A 22,472-nucleotide genomic window follows, 5' to 3' on the forward strand; every position below is an offset into this window, starting at 1 on the left:
CCTTTTCACAGTGAGATCTATGCGATATGGCTGAGAAATGTAATTTTGATGTTAACTCCCAAACCGCTGCGCCGAAGTCAACCAAACTTCACCCAATAGTTTATTGTATCACAATCTGGTAGTTACATGTGGAAATTTGGTTCTAGGACATTTGATTTGAGCGCAATCCTCAAACTTAGGTTAAAAAAGCCATTTAAGCCTTTTCACAGTGAGATCTATGCGATATGGCCGAGAAATGTAATTTTGATGTTAACTCCCAAACCGCTGCGCAGAAGTCAACCAAACTTCACCCAATAGTGTATTTTATTACAATCTTGTAGTTACATTTGGAAATTTAGTTTTAGGACATTTGGTTTGAGCGCAATCTTCAAACTTAATTAAAAAAAGTCATTTAAGCCTTTTCACAGTGAGATCTATGCGTTATGGCCGAGAAATGTAATTTTGATGTTCACTCCCAAACCGCTGCGCAGAAGTCAACCAAACTTCACCCATTAGTGTATTGTATCACAATCTAGTAGTTACATGTGGAAATTTGGTTCTAGGACATTTGATTTGAGCGCAATCCTCAAACTTAGGTCAAAAAAGCCATTTAAGCCTTTTCACAGTGAGATCTACGCGATATGGCTGAGAAATGTATTTTTGATGTCAACTCCCAAACCGCTGCGCAGAAGTCAACCAAACTTCAACCAATTGTGTATTGTATCACAATCTAGTAGTTACATTTGGAAATTTCGTTCTAGGACATTTGGTTTGAGCGCAATCATCAAATTTAGGTCAAAAAAGCCATTTAAGCCTTTTCACAGTGAGATCTATGCGATATGGCCGAGAAATGTAATTTTGATGTTAACTCCCAAACCGCTGCGCAGAAGTCAACCAAACTTCACCCAATAGTGTATTTTATCACAATCTAGTAGTTACATTTGGAAATTTAGTTTTAGGACATTTGGTTTGAGCGCAATCTTCAAACATAATTAAAAAAAGTCATTTAAGCCTTTTCACAGTGATATCAATGCGATATGGCCGAGAAATGTAATTTTGATGTTCACTCCCAAACCGCTGCGCAGAAGTCAACCAAACTTCACCCATTAGTGTATTGTATCACAATCTAGTAGTTACATGTGGAAATTTGGTTCTAGGACATTTGATTTGAGCGCAATCCTCAAACTTAGGTCAAAAAAGCCATTTAAGCCTTTTCACAGTGAGATCTATGCGATATGTTCGAGAAATGTAATTTTGATGTTAACTCCCAAACCGCTGCGCAGAAGTCAACCAAACTTCACCCAATAGTGTATTTTATCACAATCTAGTAGTTACATTTGGAAATTTAGTTTTAGGACATTTGGTTTGAGCGCAATCTTCAAACTTAATTAAAAAAAGTCATTTAAGCCTTTTCACAGTGAGATCTATGCGATATGGCCGAGAAATGTAATTTTGATGTTAACTCCCAAACCGCTTCGCCGAAGTGAACCAAACTTCACCCAATAGTGTATTGTATCACAATCTAGTAGTTACATGTGGAAATTTGGTTCTAGGACATTTGATTTGAGCGCAATCCTCAAACTTAGGTCAAAAAAGCCATTTAAGCCTTTTCACTGTGAGATCTAAACGATATGGCCGAGAAATGTAATTTTGATGTTAACTCCCAAACCGCTGCGCAGAAGTCAACCAAACTTCACCCAATAGTGTATTTTATCATAATCTAGTAGTTACATTTGGAAATTTAGTTCTAGGACATTTGGTTTGAGCGCAATCTTCAAACTTAATTAAAAAAAGTCATTTAAGCCTTTTCACAGTGAGATCTATGCGATATGGCCGAGAAATGTAATTTTGATGTTAACTCCCAAACCGCTGCGCAGAAGTCAACCAAACTTCACCCAATAGTGTATTGTATCACAATCTAGTAGTTACATTTGGAAATTTCGTTCTAGGACATTTGGTTTGAGCGCAATCATCAAACTTAATTAAAAAAGTCATTTAAGCCTTTTCACAGTGAGATCTATGCGATATGGCTGAGAAATGTAATTTTGATGTTAACTCCCAAACCGCTGCGCCGAAGTCAACCAAACTTCACCCAATAGTGTATTGTATCACAATCTGGTAGTTACATGTGGAAATTTGGTTCTAGGACATTTGATTTGAGCGCAATCCTCAAACTTAGGTCAAAAAAGCCATTTAAGCCTTTTCACAGTGAGATCTATGCGATATGGCCGAGAAATGTAATTTTGATGTTAACTCCCAAACCGCTGCGCAGAAGTCAACCAAACTTCACCCAATAGTGTATTTTATCACAATCTAGTAGTTACATTTGGAAATTTAGTTTTAGGACATTTGGTTTGAGCGCAATCTTCAAACTTAATTAAAAAAAGTCATTTAAGCCTTTTCACAGTGAGATCTATGCGATATGGCTGAGAAATGTAATTTTGATGTTAACTCCCAAACCGCTGCGCAGAAGTCAACCAAACTTCACCCAATAGTGTATTTTATCATAATCTAGTAGTTACATTTGGAAATTTAGTTCTAGGACATTTGGTTTGAGCGCAATCTTCAAACTTAAATAAAAAAAGTCATTTAAGCCTTTTCACAGTGAGATCTACGCGATATGGCCGAGAAATGTAATTTTGATGTTAACTCCCAAACCGCTGCGCAGAAGTCAACCAAACTTCACCCAATAGTGTATTGTATCACAATCTAGTAGTTACATTTGGAAATTTTGTTCTAGGACATTTGGTTTGAGTGCAATCATCAAACTTAATTAAAAAAGTCATTTAAGCCTTTTCACAGTGAGATCTATGCGATATGGCTGAGAAATGTAATTTTGATGTTAACTCCCAAACCGCTGCGCCGAAGTCAACCAAACTTCACCCAATAGTGTATTGTATCACAATCTGGTAGTTACATGTGGAAATTTGGTTCTAGGACATTTGATTTGAGCACAATCCTCAAACTTAGGTCAAAAAAGCCATTTAAGCCTTTTCACAGTGAGATCTATGCGATATGGCCGAGAAATGTAATTTTGATGTTAACTCCCAAACCGCTGCGCAGAAGTCAACCAAACTTCACCCAATAGTGTATTTTATCACAATCTAGTAGTTACATTTGGAAATTTAGTTTTAGGACATTTGGTTTGAGCGCAATCTTCAAACTTAATTAAAAAAAGTCATTTAAGCCTTTTCACAGTGAGATCTATGCGTTATGGCCGAGAAATGTAATTTTGATGTTCACTCCCAAACCGCTGCGCAGAAGTCAACCAAACTTCACCCATTAGTGTATTGTATCACAATCTAGTAGTTACATGTGGAAATTTGGTTCTAGGACATTTGATTTGAGCGCAATCCTCAAACTTAGGTCAAAAAAGCCATTTAAGCCTTTTCACAGTGAGATCTATGCGATATGGCCGAGAAATGTAATTTTGATGTTAACTCCCAAACCGCTGCGCAGATGTCAACCAAACTTCACCCAATAGTGTATTTTATCATAATCTAGTAGTTACATTTGGAAATTTAGTTCTAGGACATTTGGTTTGAGCGCAATCTTCAAACTTAATTAAAAAAAGTCATTTAAGCCTTTTCACAGTGAGATCTATGCGATATGGCTGAGAAAGGTAATTTTGATGTTAACTCCCAAACCGCTGCGCCGAAGTCAACCAAACTTCACCCAATAGTGTATTGTATCACACTCTAGTAGTTACATGTGGAAATTTGGTTCTAGGACATTTGATTTGAGCGCAATCCTCAAACTTAGGTCAAAAAAGCCATTTAAGCCTTTTCACAGTGAGATCTATGCGATATGGCCGAGAAATGTAATTTTGATGTTAACTCCCAAACCGCTGCGCAGAAGTCAACCAAACTTCACCCAATAGTGTATTTTATCACAATCTAGTAGTTACATTTGGAAATTTGGTTCTAGGACATTTGGTTTGAGCACAATCATCAAACTTAATTAAAAAAGTCATTTAAGCCTTTTCACAGTGAGATCTATGCGATATGGCCGAGAAATGTAATTTTGATGTTCACTCCCAAACCGCTGCGCAGAAGTCAACCAAACTTCACCCAATAGTGTATTGTATCACAATCTAGTAGTTACATTTGGAAATTTCGTTCTAGGACATTTGGTTTGAGCACAATCATCAAACTTAATTAAAAAAGTCATTTAAGCCTTTTCACAGTGAGATCTATGCGATATGGCCGAGAAATGTAATTTTGATGTTCACTCCCAAACCGCTGCGCAGAAGTCAACCAAACTTCACCCATTAGGGTATTGTATCACAATCTAGTAGTTACATGTGGAAATTTGGTTCTAGGACATTTGATTTGAGCGCAATCCTCAAACTTAGGTCAAAAAAGCCATTTAAGCCTTTTCACAGTGAGATCTATGCGATATGGCCGAGAAATGTAATTTTGATGTTAACTCCCAAACCGCTGCGCAGAAGTAAACCAAACTTCACCCAATAGTGTATTTTATCATAATCTAGTAGTTACATTTGGAAATTTAGTTCTAGGACATTTGGTTTGAGCGCAATCTTCAAACTTAATTAAAAAAAGTCATTTAAGCCTTTTCACAGTGAGATCTATGCGATATTGCCGAGAAATGTAATTTTGATGTTCACTCCCAAACCGCTGCGCAGAAGTCAACCAAACTTCACCCATTAGTGTATTGTATCACAATCTAGTAGTTACATGTGGAAATTTGGTTCTAGGACATTTGATTTGAGCGCAATCCTCAAACTTAGGTCAAAAAAGCCATTTAAGCCTTTTCACTGTGAGATCTATGCGATATGGCCGAGAAATGTAATTTTGATGTTAACTCCCAAACCGCTGCGCAGAAGTCAACCAAACTTCACCCAATAGTGTATTTTATCATAATCTAGTAGTTACATTTGGAAATTTAGTTCTAGGACATTTGGTTTGAGCGCAATCTTCAAACTTAATTAAAAAAAGTCATTTAAGCCTTTTCACAGTGAGATCTACGCGATATGGCCGAGAAATGTAATTTTGATGTTAACTCCCAAACCGCTGCGCAGAAGTCAACCAAACTTCACCCAATAGTGTATTGTATCACAATCTAGTAGTTACATTTGGAAATTTCGTTCTAGGACATTTGGTTTGAGCGCAATCATCAAACTTAATTAAAAAAGTCATTTAAGCCTTTTCACAGTGAGATCTATGCGATATGGCCGAGAAATGTAATTTTGATGTTCACTCCCAAACCGCTGCGCAGAAGTCAACCAAACTTCACCCAATAGTGTATTGTATCACAATCTAGTAGTTACATGTGGAAATTTGGTTTTAGGACATTTGGTTTGAGCGCAATCATCAAACTTAATTAAAAAAGTCATTTCAGCTTTTTCACAGTGAGATCTATGCGATATTGCCGAGAAATGTAATTTTGATGTTAACTCCCAAACCGCTGCGCAGAAGTCAACCAAACTTCACCCAATAGTGTATTTTATCACAATCTAGTAGTTACATTTAGAAATTTAGTTCTAGGACATTTGGTTTGAGCGCAATCTTCAAACATAATTAAAAAAAGTCATTTAAGCCTTTTCACAGTGAGATCTATGCGATATGGCCGAGAAATGTAATTTTGATGTTAACTCCCAAACCGCTGCGCAGAAGTCAAACAAACTTCACCCATTAGGGTATTGTATCACAATCTAGTAGTTACATGTGGAAATTTGGTTCTAGGACATTTGATTTGAGCGCAATCCTCAAACTTAAGTCAAAAAAGCCATTTAAGCCTTTTCACAGTGAGATCTATGCGATATGGCCGAGAAATGTAATTTTGATGTTAACTCCCAAACCGCTGCGCAGAAGTAAACCAAACTTCACCCAATAGTGTATTTTATCATAATCTAGTAGTTACATTTGGAAATTTAGTTCTAGGACATTTGGTTTGAGCGCAATCTTCAAACTTAATTAAAAAAAGTCATTTAAGCCTTTTCACAGTGAGATCTATGCGATATGGCCGAGAAATGTAATTTTGATGTTCACTCCCAAACCGCTGCGCAGAAGTCAACCAAACTTCACCCATTAGTGTATTGTATCACAATCTAGTAGTTACATGTGGAAATTTGGTTCTAGGACATTTGATTTGAGCGCAATCCTCAAAATTAGGTCAAAAAAGCCATTTAAGCCTTTTCACAGTGAGATCTATGCGATATGGCCGAGAAATGTAATTTTGATGTTCACTCTCAAACCGCTGCGCAGAAGTCAACCAAACTTCACCCAATAGTGTCTTTTATCACAATCTAGTAGTTACATTTGGAAATTTAGTTTTAGGACATTTGGTTTGAGCGCAATCTTCAAACTTAATTAAAAAAAGTCATTTAAGCCTTTTCACAGTGAGATCTATGCGTTATGGCCGAGAAATGTAATTTTGATGTTCACTCCCAAACCGCTGCGCAGAAGTCAACCAAACTTCACCCATTAGTGTATTGTATCACAATCTAGTAGTTACATGTGGAAATTTGGTTCTAGGACATTTGATTTGAGCGCAATCCTCAAACTTAGGTCAAAAAAGCCATTTAAGCCTTTTCACAGTGAGATCTATGCGATATGGCCGTTAAATGTAATTTTGATGTTAACTCCCAAACCGCTGCGCAGAAGTCAACCAAACTTCACCCAATAGTGTATTGTATCACAATCTGGTAGTTACATGTGGAAATTTGGTTCTAGGACATTTGATTTGAGCGCAATCCTCAAACTTAGGTCAAAAAAGCCATTTAAGCCTTTTCACAGTGAGATCTATGCGATATGGCCGAGAAATGTAATTTTGATGTTAACTCCCAAACCGCTGCGCAGAAGTCAACCAAACTTCACCCAATAGTGTATTTTATCACAATCTAGTAGTTACATGTGGAAATTTGGTTTTAGGACATTTGGTTTGAGCGCAATCATCAAACTTAATTAAAAAAGTCATTTCAGCTTTTTCACAGTGAGATCTATGCGATATTGCCGAGAAATGTAATTTTGATGTTAACTCCCAAACCGCTGCGCAGAAGTCAACCAAACTTCACCCAATAGTGTATTTTATCACAATCTAGTAGTTACATTTAGAAATTTAGTTCTAGGACATTTGGTTTGAGCGCAATCTTCAAACATAATTAAAAAAAGTCATTTAAGCCTTTTCACAGTGAGATCTATGCGATATGGCCGAGAAATGTAATTTTGATGTTAACTCCCAAACCGCTGCGCAGAAGTCAAACAAACTTCACCCATTAGGGTATTGTATCACAATCTAGTAGTTACATGTGGAAATTTGGTTCTAGGACATTTGATTTGAGCGCAATCCTCAAACTTAAGTCAAAAAAGCCATTTAAGCCTTTTCACAGTGAGATCTATGCGATATGGCCGAGAAATGTAATTTTGATGTTAACTCCCAAACCGCTGCGCAGAAGTAAACCAAACTTCACCCAATAGTGTATTTTATCATAATCTAGTAGTTACATTTGGAAATTTAGTTCTAGGACATTTGGTTTGAGCGCAATCTTCAAACTTAATTAAAAAAAGTCATTTAAGCCTTTTCACAGTGAGATCTATGCGATATGGCCGAGAAATGTAATTTTGATGTTCACTCCCAAACCGCTGCGCAGAAGTCAACCAAACTTCACCCATTAGTGTATTGTATCACAATCTAGTAGTTACATGTGGAAATTTGGTTCTAGGACATTTGATTTGAGCGCAATCCTCAAAATTAGGTCAAAAAAGCCATTTAAGCCTTTTCACAGTGAGATCTATGCGATATGGCCGAGAAATGTAATTTTGATGTTCACTCTCAAACCGCTGCGCAGAAGTCAACCAAACTTCACCCAATAGTGTCTTTTATCACAATCTAGTAGTTACATTTGGAAATTTAGTTTTAGGACATTTGGTTTGAGCGCAATCTTCAAACTTAATTAAAAAAAGTCATTTAAGCCTTTTCACAGTGAGATCTATGCGTTATGGCCGAGAAATGTAATTTTGATGTTCACTCCCAAACCGCTGCGCAGAAGTCAACCAAACTTCACCCATTAGTGTATTGTATCACAATCTAGTAGTTACATGTGGAAATTTGGTTCTAGGACATTTGATTTGAGCGCAATCCTCAAACTTAGGTCAAAAAAGCCATTTAAGCCTTTTCACAGTGAGATCTATGCGATATGGCCGTTAAATGTAATTTTGATGTTAACTCCCAAACCGCTGCGCAGAAGTCAACCAAACTTCACCCAATAGTGTATTGTATCACAATCTGGTAGTTACATGTGGAAATTTGGTTCTAGGACATTTGATTTGAGCGCAATCCTCAAACTTAGGTCAAAAAAGCCATTTAAGCCTTTTCACAGTGAGATCTATGCGATATGGCCGAGAAATGTAATTTTGATGTTAACTCCCAAACCGCTGCGCAGAAGTCAACCAAACTTCACCCAATAGTGTATTGTATCACAATCTAGTAGTTACATTTGGAAATTTCGTTCTAGGACATTTGGTTTGAGCGCAATCATCAAATTTAGGTCAAAAAAGCCATTTAAGCCTTTTCACAGTGAGATCTATGCGATATGGCCGAGAAATGTAATTTTGATGTTAACTCCCAAACCGCTGCGCAGAAGTCAACCAAACTTCACCCAATAGTGTATTTTATCACAATCTAGTAGTTACATTTGGAAATTTAGTTTTAGGACATTTGGTTTGAGCGCAATCTTCAAACATAATTAAAAAAAGTCATTTAAGCCTTTTCACAGTGATATCAATGCGATATGGCCGAGAAATGTAATTTTGATGTTCACTCCCAAACCGCTGCGCAGAAGTCAACCAAACTTCACCCATTAGTGTATTGTATCACAATCTAGTAGTTACATGTGGAAATTTGGTTCTAGGACATTTGATTTGAGCGCAATCCTCAAACTTAGGTCAAAAAAGCCATTTAAGCCTTTTCACAGTGAGATCTATGCGATATGTTCGAGAAATGTAATTTTGATGTTAACTCCCAAACCGCTGCGCAGAGGTCAACCAAACTTCACCCAATAGTGTATTTTATCACAATCTAGTAGTTACATTTGGAAATTTAGTTTTAGGACATTTGGTTTGAGCGCAATCTTCAAACTTAATTAAAAAAAGTCATTTAAGCCTTTTCACAGTGAGATCTATGCGATATGGCCGAGAAATGTAATTTTGATGTTAACTCCCAAACCGCTGCGCCGAAGTCAACCAAACTTCACCCAATAGTGTATTGTATCACAATCTAGTAGTTACATGTGGAAATTTGGTTCTAGGACATTTGATTTGAGCGCAATCCTCAAACTTAGGTCAAAAAAGCCATTTAAGCCTTTTCACTGTGAGATCTAAACGATATGGCCGAGAAATGTAATTTTGATGTTAACTCCCAAACCGCTGCGCAGAAGTCAACCAAACTTCACCCAATAGTGTATTTTATCATAATCTAGTAGTTACATTTGGAAATTTAGTTCTAGGACATTTGGTTTGAGCGCAATCTTCAAACTTAATTAAAAAAAGTCATTTAAGCCTTTTCACAGTGAGATCTATGCGATATGGCCGAGAAATGTAATTTTGATGTTAACTCCCAAACCGCTGCGCAGAAGTCAAACAAACTTCACCCATTAGGGTATTGTATCACAATCTAGTAGTTACATGTGGAAATTTGGTTCTAGGACATTTGATTTGAGCGCAATCCTCAAACTTAAGTCAAAAAAGCCATTTAAGCCTTTTCACAGTGAGATCTATGCGATATGGCCGAGAAATGTAATTTTGATGTTAACTCCCAAACCGCTGCGCAGAAGTAAACCAAACTTCACCCAATAGTGTATTTTATCATAATCTAGTAGTTACATTTGGAAATTTAGTTCTAGGACATTTGGTTTGAGCGCAATCTTCAAACTTAATTAAAAAAAGTCATTTAAGCCTTTTCACAGTGAGATCTATGCGATATGGCCGAGAAATGTAATTTTGATGTTCACTCCCAAACCGCTGCGCAGAAGTCAACCAAACTTCACCCATTAGTGTATTGTATCACAATCTAGTAGTTACATGTGGAAATTTGGTTCTAGGACATTTGATTTGAGCGCAATCCTCAAACTTAGGTCAAAAAAGCCATTTAAGCCTTTTCACAGTGAGATCTATGCGATATGGCCGAGAAATGTAATTTTGATGTTCACTCTCAAACCGCTGCGCAGAAGTCAACCAAACTTCACCCAATAGTGTATTGTATCACAATCTAGTAGTTACATTTGGAAATTTAGTTCTAGGACATTTGGTTTGAGCGCAATCTTCAAACTTAATTAAAAAAAGTCATTTAAGCCTTTTCACAGTGAGATCTATGCGATATGGCTGAGAAATGTAATTTTGATGTTAACTCCCAAACCGCTGCGCCGAAGTCAACCAAACTTCACCCAATAGTGTATTGTATCACAATCTAGTAGTTACATGTGGAAATTTGGTTCTAGGACATTTGATTTGAGCGCAATCCTCAAACTTAGGTCAAAAAAGCCATTTAAGCCTTTTCACTGTGAGATCTATGCGATATGGCCGAGAAATGTAATTTTGATGTTAACTCCCAAACCGCTGCGCAGAAGTCAACCAAACTTCACCCAATAGTGTATTTTATCATAATCTAGTAGTTACATTTGGAAATTTAGTTCTAGGACATTTGGTTTGAGCGCAATCATCAAACTTAATTAAAAAAAGTCATTTAAGCCTTTTCACAGTGAGATCTACGCGATATGGCCGAGAAATGTAATTTTGATGTTAACTCCCAAACCGCTGCGCAGAAGTCAACCAAACTTCACCCAATAGTGTATTGTATCACAATCTAGTAGTTACATTTGGAAATTTCGTTCTAGGACATTTGGTTTGAGCGCAATCTTCAAACTTAATTAAAAAAAGTCATTTAAGCCTTTTCACAGTGAGATCTACGCGATATGGACGAGAAATGTAATTTTGATGTTAACTCCCAAACCGCTGCGCAGAAGTCAACCAAACTTCACCCAATAGTGTATTGTATCACAATCTAGTAGTTACATGTGGAAATTTGGTTCTAGGACATTTGATTTGAGCGCAATCCTCAAACTTAGGTCAAAAAAGCCATTTAAGCCTTTTCACAGTGAGATCTATGCGATATGTTCGAGAAATGTAATTTTGATGTTAACTCCCAAACCGCTGCGCAGAAGTCAACCAAACTTCACCCAGTAGTGTATTTTATCACAATCTAGTAGTTACATTTGGAAATTTAGTTTTAGGACATTTGGTTTGAGCGCAATCTTCAAACTTAATTAAAAAAAGTCATTTAAGCCTTTTCACAGTGAGATCTATGCGATATGGCCGAGAAATGTAATTTTGATGTTAACTCCCAAACCGCTGCGCCGAAGTCAACCAAACTTCACCCAATAGTGTATTGTATCACAATCTAGTAGTTACATGTGGAAATTTGGTTCTAGGACATTTGATTTGAGCGCAATCCTCAAACATAGGTCAAAAAAGCCATTTAAGCCTTTTCACAGTGAGATCTATGCGATATGGCCGAGAAATGTAATTTTGATGTTAACTCCCAAACCGCTGCGCAGAAGTAAACCAAACTTCACCCAATAGTGTATTTTATCATAATCTAGTAGTTACATTTGGAAATTTAGTTCTAGGACATTTGGTTTGAGCGCAATCATCAAACTTAATTAAAAAAAGTCATTTAAGCCTTTTCACAGTGAGATCTACGCGATATGGCCGAGAAATGTAATTTTGATGTTAACTCCCAAACCGCTGCGCAGAAGTCAACCAAACTTCACCCAATAGTGTATTGTATCACAATCTAGTAGTTACATTTGGAAATTTCGTTCTAGGACATTTGGTTTGAGCGCAATCTTCAAACTTAATTAAAAAAAGTCATTTAAGCCTTTTCACAGTGAGATCTACGCGATATGGCCGAGAAATGTAATTTTGATGTTAACTCCCAAACCGCTGCGCAGAAGTCAACCAAACTTCACCCAATAGTGTATTGTATCACAATCTAGTAGTTACATGTGGAAATTTGGTTCTAGGACATTTGATTTGAGCGCAATCCTCAAACTTAGGTCAAAAAAGCCATTTAAGCCTTTTCACAGTGAGATCTATGCGATATGTTCGAGAAATGTAATTTTGATGTTAACTCCCAAACCGCTGCGCAGAAGTCAACCAAACTTCACCCAATAGTGTATTTTATCACAATCTAGTAGTTACATTTGGAAATTTAGTTTTAGGACATTTGGTTTGAGCGCAATCTTCAAACTTAATTAAAAAAAGTCATTTAAGCCTTTTCACAGTGAGATCTATGCGATATGGCCGAGAAATGTAATTTTGATGTTAACTCCCAAACCGCTGCGCCGAAGTCAACCAAACTTCACCCAATAGTGTATTGTATCACAATCTAGTAGTTACATGTGGAAATTTGGTTCTAGGACATTTGATTTGAGCGCAATCCTCAAACATAGGTCAAAAAAGCCATTTAAGCCTTTTCACAGTGAGATCTATGCGATATGGCCGAGAAATGTAATTTTGATGTTAACTCCCAAACCGCTGCGCAGAAGTAAACCAAACTTCACCCAATAGTGTATTTTATCATAATCTAGTAGTTACATTTGGAAATTTAGTTCTAGGACATTTGGTTTGAGCGCAATCTTCAAACTTAATTAAAAAAAGTCATTTAAGCCTTTTCACAGTGAGATCTATGCGATATGGCCGAGAATTGTAATTTTGATGTTAACTCCCAAACCGCTGCGCAGAAGTCAACCAAACTTCACCCAATAGTGTATTGTATCACAATCTAGTAGTTACATGTAGAAATTTGGTTCTAGGACATTTGATTTGAGCGCAATCCTCAAACTTAGGTCAAAAAAGCCATTTAAGCCTTTTCATAGTGAGATCTACGCGATATGGCTGAGAAATGTAATTTTGATGTCAACTCCCAAACCGCTGCGCAGAAGTCAACCAAACTTCACCCAATAGTGTATTGTATCACAATCTAGTAGTTACATTTGGAAATTTCGTTCTAGGACATTTGGTTTGAGCGCAATCATCAAATTTAGGTCAAAAAAGCCATTTAAGCCTTTTCACAGTGAGATCTATGCGATATGGCCGAGAAATGTAATTTTGATGTTAACTCCCAAACCGCTGCGCAGAAGTCAACCAAACTTCACCCAATAGTGTATTTTATCACAATCTAGTAGTTACATTTGGAAATTTAGTTTTAGGACATTTGGTTTGAGCGCAATCTTCAAACATAATTAAAAAAAGTCATTTAAGCCTTTTCACAGTGATATCAATGCGATATGGCCGAGAAATGTAATTTTGATGTTCACTCCCAAACCGCTGCGCAGAAGTCAACCAAACTTCACCCATTAGTGTATTGTATCACAATCTAGTAGTTACATGTGGAAATTTGGTTCTAGGACATTTGATTTGAGCGCAATCCTCAAACTTAGGTCAAAAAAGCCATTTAAGCCTTTTCACAGTGAGATCTATGCGATATGTTCGAGAAATGTAATTTTGATGTTAACTCCCAAACCGCTGCGCAGAAGTCAACCAAACTTCACCCAATAGTGTATTTTATCACAATCTAGTAGTTACATTTGGAAATTTAGTTTTAGGACATTTGGTTTGAGCGCAATCTTCAAACTTAATTAAAAAAAAGTCATTTAAGCCTTTTCACAGTGAGATCTATGCGATATGGCCGAGAAATGTAATTTTGATGTTAACTCCCAAACCGCTGCGCCGAAGTCAACCAAACTTCACCCAATAGTGTATTGTATCACAATCTAGTAGTTACATGTGGAAATTTGGTTCTAGGACATTTGATTTGAGCGCAATCCTCAAACTTAGGTCAAAAAAGCCATTTAAGCCTTTTCACTGTGAGATCTAAACGATATGGCCGAGAAATGTAATTTTGATGTTAACTCCCAAACCGCTGCGCAGAAGTCAACCAAACTTCACCCAATAGTGTATTTTATCATAATCTAGTAGTTACATTTGGAAATTTAGTTCTAGGACATTTGGTTTGAGCGCAATCTTCAAACTTAATTAAAAAAAGTCATTTAAGCCTTTTCACAGTGAGATCTATGCGATATGGCCGAGAAATGTAATTTTGATCTTAACTCCCAAACCGCTGCGCAGAAGTCAACCAAACTTCACCCAATAGTGTATTTTATCACAATCTAGTAGTTACATTTGGAAATTTAGTTTTAGGACATTTGGTTTGAGCGCAATCTTCAAACTTAATTAAAAAAAGTCATTTAAGCCTTTTCACAGTGAGATCTATGCGATATGGCCGAGAAATGTAATTTTGATGTTAACTCCCAAACCGCTGCGCCGAAGTCAACCAAACTTCACCCAATAGTGTATTGTATCACAATCTAGTAGTTACATGTGGAAATTTGGTTCTAGGACATTTGATTTGAGCGCAATCCTCAAACATAGGTCAAAAAAGCCATTTAAGCCTTTTCACAGTGAGATCTATGCGGTATGGCCGAGAAATGTAATTTTGATGTTAACTCCCAAACCGCTGCGCAGAAGTAAACCAAACTTCACCCAATAGTGTATTTTATCATAATCTAGTAGTTACATTTGGAAATTTAGTTCTAGGACATTTGGTTTGAGCGCAATCTTCAAACTTAATTAAAAAAAGTCATTTAAGCCTTTTCACAGTGAGATCTATGCGATATGGCCGAGAATTGTAATTTTGATGTTAACTCCCAAACCGCTGCGCAGAAGTCAACCAAACTTCACCCAATAGTGTATTGTATCACAATCTAGTAGTTACATGTAGAAATTTGGTTCTAGGACATTTGATTTGAGCGCAATCCTCAAACTTAGGTCAAAAAAGCCATTTAAGCCTTTTCATAGTGAGATCTACGCGATATGGCTGAGAAATGTAATTTTGATGTCAACTCCCAAACCGCTGCGCAGAAGTCAACCAAACTTCACCCAATAGTGTATTGTATCACAATCTAGTAGTTACATTTGGAAATTTCGTTCTAGGACATTTGGTTTGAGCGCAATCATCAAATTTAGGTCAAAAAAGCCATTTAAGCCTTTTCACAGTGAGATCTATGCGATATGGCCGAGAAATGTAATTTTGATGTTAACTCCCAAACCGCTGCGCAGAAGTCAACCAAACTTCACCCAATAGTGTATTTTATCACAATCTAGTAGTTACATTTGGAAATTTAGTTTTAGGACATTTGGTTTGAGCGCAATCTTCAAACATAATTAAAAAAAGTCATTTAAGCCTTTTCACAGTGATATCAATGCGATATGGCCGAGAAATGTAATTTTGATGTTCACTCCCAAACCGCTGCGCAGAAGTCAACCAAACTTCACCCATTAGTGTATTGTATCACAATCTAGTAGTTACATGTGGAAATTTGGTTCTAGGACATTTGATTTGAGCGCAATCCTCAAACTTAGGTCAAAAAAGCCATTTAAGCCTTTTCACAGTGAGATCTATGCGATATGTTCGAGAAATGTAATTTTGATGTTAACTCCCAAACCGCTGCGCAGAAGTCAACCAAACTTCACCCAATAGTGTATTTTATCACAATCTAGTAGTTACATTTGGAAATTTAGTTTTAGGACATTTGGTTTGAGCGCAATCTTCAAACTTAATTAAAAAAAAGTCATTTAAGCCTTTTCACAGTGAGATCTATGCGATATGGCCGAGAAATGTAATTTTGATGTTAACTCCCAAACCGCTGCGCCGAAGTCAACCAAACTTCACCCAATAGTGTATTGTATCACAATCTAGTAGTTACATGTGGAAATTTGGTTCTAGGACATTTGATTTGAGCGCAATCCTCAAACTTAGGTCAAAAAAGCCATTTAAGCCTTTTCACTGTGAGATCTAAACGATATGGCCGAGAAATGTAATTTTGATGTTAACTCCCAAACCGCTGCGCAGAAGTCAACCAAACTTCACCCAATAGTGTATTTTATCATAATCTAGTAGTTACATTTGGAAATTTAGTTCTAGGACATTTGGTTTGAGCGCAATCTTCAAACTTAATTAAAAAAAGTCATTTAAGCCTTTTCACAGTGAGATCTATGCGATATGGCCGAGAAATGTAATTTTGATCTTAACTCCCAAACCGCTGCGCAGAAGTCAACCAAACTTCACCCAATAGTGTATTGTATCACAATCTAGTAGTTACATTTGGAAATTTCGTTCTAGGACATTTGGTTTGAGCGCAATCATCAAACTTAATTAAAAAAGTCATTTAAGCCTTTTCACAGTGAGATCTATGCGATATGGCTGAGAAATGTAATTTTGATGTTAACTCCCAAACCGCTGCGCCGAAGTCAACCAAACTTCACCCAATAGTGTATTGTATCACAATCTGGTAGTTACATGTGGAAATTTGGTTCTAGGACATTTGATTTGAGCGCAATCCTCAAACTTAGGTCAAAAAAGCCATTTAAGCCTTTTCACAGTGAGATCTATGCGATATGGCCGAGAAATGTGATTTTGATGTTAACTCCCAAACCGCTGCGCAGAAGTCAACCAAACTTCACCCAATAGTGTATTTTATCACAATCTAGTAGTTACATTTGGAAATTTAGTTTTAGGACATTTGGTTTGAGCGCAATCTTCAAACTTAATTAAAAAAAGTCATTTAAGCCTTTTCACAGTGAGATCTATGCGATATGGCTGAGAAATGTAATTTTGATGTTAACTCCCAAACCGCTGCGCAGAAGTCAACCAAACTTCACCCAATAGTGTATTTTATCATAATCTAGTAGTTACATTTGGAAATTTAGTTCTAGGACATTTGGTTTGAGCGCAATCTTCAAACTTAATTAAAAAAAGTCATTTAAGCCTTTTTACAGTGAGATCTATGCGATATGGCCGAGAAATGTAATTTTGATGTTAACTCCCAAACCGCTGCGCAGAAGTCAACCAAACTTCACCCAATAGTGTATTTTATCATAATCTAGTAGTTACATTTGGAAATTTAGTTCTAGGACATTTGGTTTGAGCGCAATCTTCAAACTTAATTAAAAAAAGTCATTTAAGCCTTTTCACAGTGAGATCTACGCGATATGGCCGAGAAATGTAATTTTGATGTTAACTCCCAAACCGCTGCGCAGAAGTCAACCAAACTTCACCCAATAGTGTATTGTATCACAATCTAGTAGTTACATTTGGAAATTTCGTTCTAGGACATTTGGTTTGAGTGCAATCATCAAACTTAATTAAAAAAGTCATTTAAGCCTTTTCACAGTGAGATCTATGCGATATGGCTGAGAAATGTAATTTTGATGTTAACTCCCAAACCGCTGCGCCGAAGTCAACCAAACTTCACCCAATAGTTTATTGTATCACAATCTGGTAGTTACATGTGGAAATTTGGTTCTAGGACATTTGATTTGAGCGCAATCCTCAAACTTAGGTTAAAAAAGCCATTTAAGCCTTTTCACAGTGAGATCTATGCGATATGGCCGAGAAATGTAATTTTGATGTTAACTCCCAAACCGCTGCGCAGAAGTCAACCAAACTTCACCCAATAGTGTATTTTATTACAATCTTGTAGTTACATTTGGAAATTTAGTTTTAGGACATTTGGTTTGAGCGCAATCTTCAAACTTAATTAAAAAAAGTCATTTAAGCCTTTTCACAGTGAGATCTATGCGTTATGGCCGAGAAATGTAATTTTGATGTTCACTCCCAAACCGCTGCGCAGAAGTCAACCAAACTTCACCCATTAGTGTATTGTATCACAATCTAGTAGTTACATGTGGAAATTTGGTTCTAGGACATTTGATTTGAGCGCAATCCTCAAACTTAGGTCAAAAAAGCCATTTAAGCCTTTTCACAGTGAGATCTATGCGATATGGCCGAGAAATGTGATTTTGATGTTAACTCCCAAACCGCTGCGCAGAAGTCAACCAAACTTCACCCAATAGTGTATTTTATCACAATCTAGTAGTTACATTTGGAAATTTAGTTTTAGGACATTTGGTTTGAGCGCAATCTTCAAACTTAATTAAAAAAAGTCATTTAAGCCTTTTCACAGTGAGATCTATGCGATATGGCTGAGAAATGTAATTTTGATGTTAACTCCCAAACCGCTGCGCAGAAGTCAACCAAACTTCACCCAATAGTGTATTTTATCATAATCTAGTAGTTACATTTGGAAATTTAGTTCTAGGACATTTGGTTTGAGCGCAATCTTCAAACTTAATTAAAAAAAGTCATTTAAGCCCTTTTACAGTGAGATCTATGCGATATGGCCGAGAAATGTAATTTTGATGTTAACTCCCAAACCGCTGCGCAGAAGTCAACCAAACTTCACCCAATAGTGTATTTTATCATAATCTAGTAGTTACATTTGGAAATTTAGTTCTAGGACATTTGGTTTGAGCGCAATCTTCAAACTTAATTAAAAAAAGTCATTTAAGCCTTTTCACAGTGAGATCTACGCGATATGGCCGAGAAATGTAATTTTGATGTTAACTCCCAAACCGCTGCGCAGAAGTCAACCAAACTTCACCCAATAGTGTATTGTATCACAATCTAGTAGTTACATTTGGAAATTTCGTTCTAGGACATTTGGTTTGAGTGCAATCATCAAACTTAATTAAAAAAGTCATTTAAGCCTTTTCACAGTGAGATCAATGCGATATGGCTGAGAAATGTAATTTTGATGTTAACTCCCAAACCGCTGCGCCGAAGTCAACCAAACTTCACCCAATAGTTTATTGTATCACAATCTGGTAGTTACATGTGGAAATTTGGTTCTAGGACATTTGATTTGAGCGCAATCCTCAAACTTAGGTTAAAAAAGCCATTTAAGCCTTTTCACAGTGAGATCTATGCGATATGGCCGAGAAATGTAATTTTGATGTTAACTCCCAAACCGCTGCGCAGAAGTCAACCAAACTTCACCCAATAGTGTATTTTATTACAATCTTGTAGTTACATTTGGAAATTTAGTTTTAGGACATTTGGTTTGAGCGCAATCTTCAAACTTAATTAAAAAAAGTCATTTAAGCCTTTTCACAGTGAGATCTATGCGTTATGGCCGAGAAATGTAATTTTGATGTTCACTCCCAAACCGCTGCGCAGAAGTCAACCAAACTTCACCCATTAGTGTATTGTATCACAATCTAGTAGTTACATGTGGAAATTTGGTTCTAGGACATTTGATTTGAGCGCAATCCTCAAACTTAGGTCAAAAAAGCCATTTAAGCCTTTTCACAGTGAGATCTATGCGATATGGCCGAGAAATGTAATTTTGATGTTCACTCCCAAACCGCTGCGCAGAAGTCAACCAAACTTCACCCAATAGTGTATTGTATCACAATCTAGTAGTTACAATTGGAAATTTCGTTCTAGGACATTTGGTTTGAGCACAATCATCAAACTTAATTAAAAAAGTCATTTAAGCCTTTTCACAGTGAGATCTATGCGATATGGCCGAGAAATGTAATTTTGATGTTCACTCCCAAACCGCTGCGCAGAAGTCAACCAAACTTCACCCAATAGTGTATTGTATCACAATCTAGTAGTTACATGTGGAAATTTGGTTCTAGGACATTTGGTTTGAGCGCAATCATCAAACTTAATTAAAAAAGTCATTTCAGCCTTTTCACTGTGAGATCTATGCGATATTGCCGAGAAATGTAATTTTGATGTTAACTCCCAAACCGCTGCGCAGAAGTCAACCAAACTTCACCCAATAGTGTATTTTATCATAATCTAGTAGTTACATTTGGAAATTTAGTTCTAGGACATTTGGTTTGAGCGCAATCTTCAAACTTAATTAAAAAAAGTCATTTAAGCCTTTTTACAGTGAGATCTATGCGATATGGCCGAGAAATGTAATTTTGATGTTAACTCCCAAACCGCTGCGCAGAAGTCAACCAAACTTCACCCAATAGTGTATTTTATCATAATCTAGTAGTTACATTTGGAAATTTAGTTCTAGGACATTTGGTTTGAGCGCAATCTTCAAACTTAATTAAAAAAAGTCATTTAAGCCTTTTCACAGTGAGATCTACGCGATATGGCCGAGAAATGTAATTTTGATGTTAACTCCCAAACCGCTGCGCAGAAGTCAACCAAACTTCACCCAATAGTGTATTGTATCACAATCTAGTAGTTACATTTGGAAATTTCGTTCTAGGACATTTGGTTTGAGTGCAATCATCAAACTTAATTAAAAAAGTCATTTAAGCCTTTTCACAGTGAGATCTATGCGATATGGCTGAGAAATGTAATTTTGATGTTAACTCCCAAACCGCTGCGCAGAAGTCAACCAAACTTCACCCAATAGTGTATTTTATCATAATCTAGTAGTTACATTTGGAAATTTAGTTCTAGGACATTTGGTTTGAGCGCAATCTTCAAACTTAATTAAAAAAAGTCATTTAAGCCCTTTTACAGTGAGATCTATGCGATATGGCCGAGAAATGTAATTTTGATGTTAACTCCCAAACCGCTGCGCAGAAGTCAACCAAACTTCACCCAATAGTGTATTTTATCATAATCTAGTAGTTACATTTGGAAATTTAGTTCTAGGACATTTGGTTTGAGCGCAATCTTCAAACTTAATTAAAAAAAGTCATTTAAGCCTTTTCACAGTGAGATCTACGCGATATGGCCGAGAAATGTAATTTTGATGTTAACTCCCAAACCGCTGCGCAGAAGTCAACCAAACTTCACCCAATAGTGTATTGTATCACAATCTAGTAGTTACATTTGGAAATTTCGTTCTAGGACATTTGGTTTGAGTGCAATCATCAAACTTAATTAAAAAAGTCATTTAAGCCTTTTCACAGTGAGATCAATGCGATATGGCTGAGAAATGTAATTTTGATGTTAACTCCCAAACCGCTGCGCCGAAGTCAACCAAACTTCACCCAATAGTTTATTGTATCACAATCTGGTAGTTACATGTGGAAATTTGGTTCTAGGACATTTGATTTGAGCGCAATCCTCAAACTTAGGTTAAAAAAGCCATTTAAGCCTTTTCACAGTGAGATCTATGCGATATGGCCGAGAAATGTAATTTTGATGTTAACTCCCAAACCGCTGCGCAGAAGTCAACCAAACTTCACCCAATAGTGTATTTTATTACAATCTTGTAGTTACATTTGGAAATTTAGTTTTAGGACATTTGGTTTGAGCGCAATCTTCAAACTTAATTAAAAAAAGTCATTTAAGCCTTTTCACAGTGAGATCTATGCGTTATGGCCGAGAAATGTAATTTTGATGTTCACTCCCAAACCGCTGCGCAGAAGTCAACCAAACTTCACCCATTAGTGTATTGTATCACAATCTAGTAGTTACATGTGGAAATTTGGTTCTAGGACATTTGATTTGAGCGCAATCCTCAAACTTAGGTCAAAAAAGCCATTTAAGCCTTTTCACAGTGAGATCTATGCGATATGGCCGAGAAATGTAATTTTGATGTTCACTCCCAAACCGCTGCGCAGAAGTCAACCAAACTTCACCCAATAGTGTATTGTATCACAATCTAGTAGTTACAATTGGAAATTTCGTTCTAGGACATTTGGTTTGAGCACAATCATCAAACTTAATTAAAAAAGTCATTTAAGCCTTTTCACAGTGAGATCTATGCGATATGGCCGAGAAATGTAATTTTGATGTTCACTCCCAAACCGCTGCGCAGAAGTCAACCAAACTTCACCCAATAGTGTATTGTATCACAATCTAGTAGTTACATGTGGAAATTTGGTTCTAGGACATTTGGTTTGAGCGCAATCATCAAACTTAATTAAAAAAGTCATTTCAGCCTTTTCACTGTGAGATCTATGCGATATTGCCGAGAAATGTAATTTTGATGTTAACTCCCAAACCGCTGCGCAGAAGTCAACCAAACTTCACCCAATAGTGTATTTTATCATAATCTAGTAGTTACATTTGGAAATTTAGTTCTAGGACATTTGGTTTGAGCGCAATCTTCAAACTTAATTAAAAAAAGTCATTTAAGCCTTTTTACAGTGAGATCTATGCGATATGGCCGAGAAATGTAATTTTGATGTTAACTCCCAAACCGCTGCGCAGAAGTCAACCAAACTTCACCCAATAGTGTATTTTATCATAATCTAGTAGTTACATTTGGAAATTTAGTTCTAGGACATTTGGTTTGAGCGCAATCTTCAAACTTAATTAAAAAAAGTCATTTAAGCCTTTTCACAGTGAGATCTACGCGATATGGCCGAGAAATGTAATTTTGATGTTAACTCCCAAACCGCTGCGCAGAAGTCAACCAAACTTCACCCAATAGTGTATTGTATCACAATCTAGTAGTTACATTTGGAAATTTCGTTCTAGGACATTTGGTTTGAGTGCAATCATCAAACTTAATTAAAAAAGTCATTTAAGCCTTTTCACAGTGAGATCTATGCGATATGGCTGAGAAATGTAATTTTGATGTTAACTCCCAAACCGCTGCGCCGAAGTCAACCAAACTTCACCCAATAGTTTATTGTATCACA

This window comes from Corythoichthys intestinalis, chromosome 13 (genome assembly GCF_030265065.1).
Source record: "Corythoichthys intestinalis isolate RoL2023-P3 chromosome 13, ASM3026506v1, whole genome shotgun sequence".
Lineage (NCBI taxonomy): Eukaryota > Metazoa > Chordata > Actinopteri > Syngnathiformes > Syngnathidae > Corythoichthys > Corythoichthys intestinalis.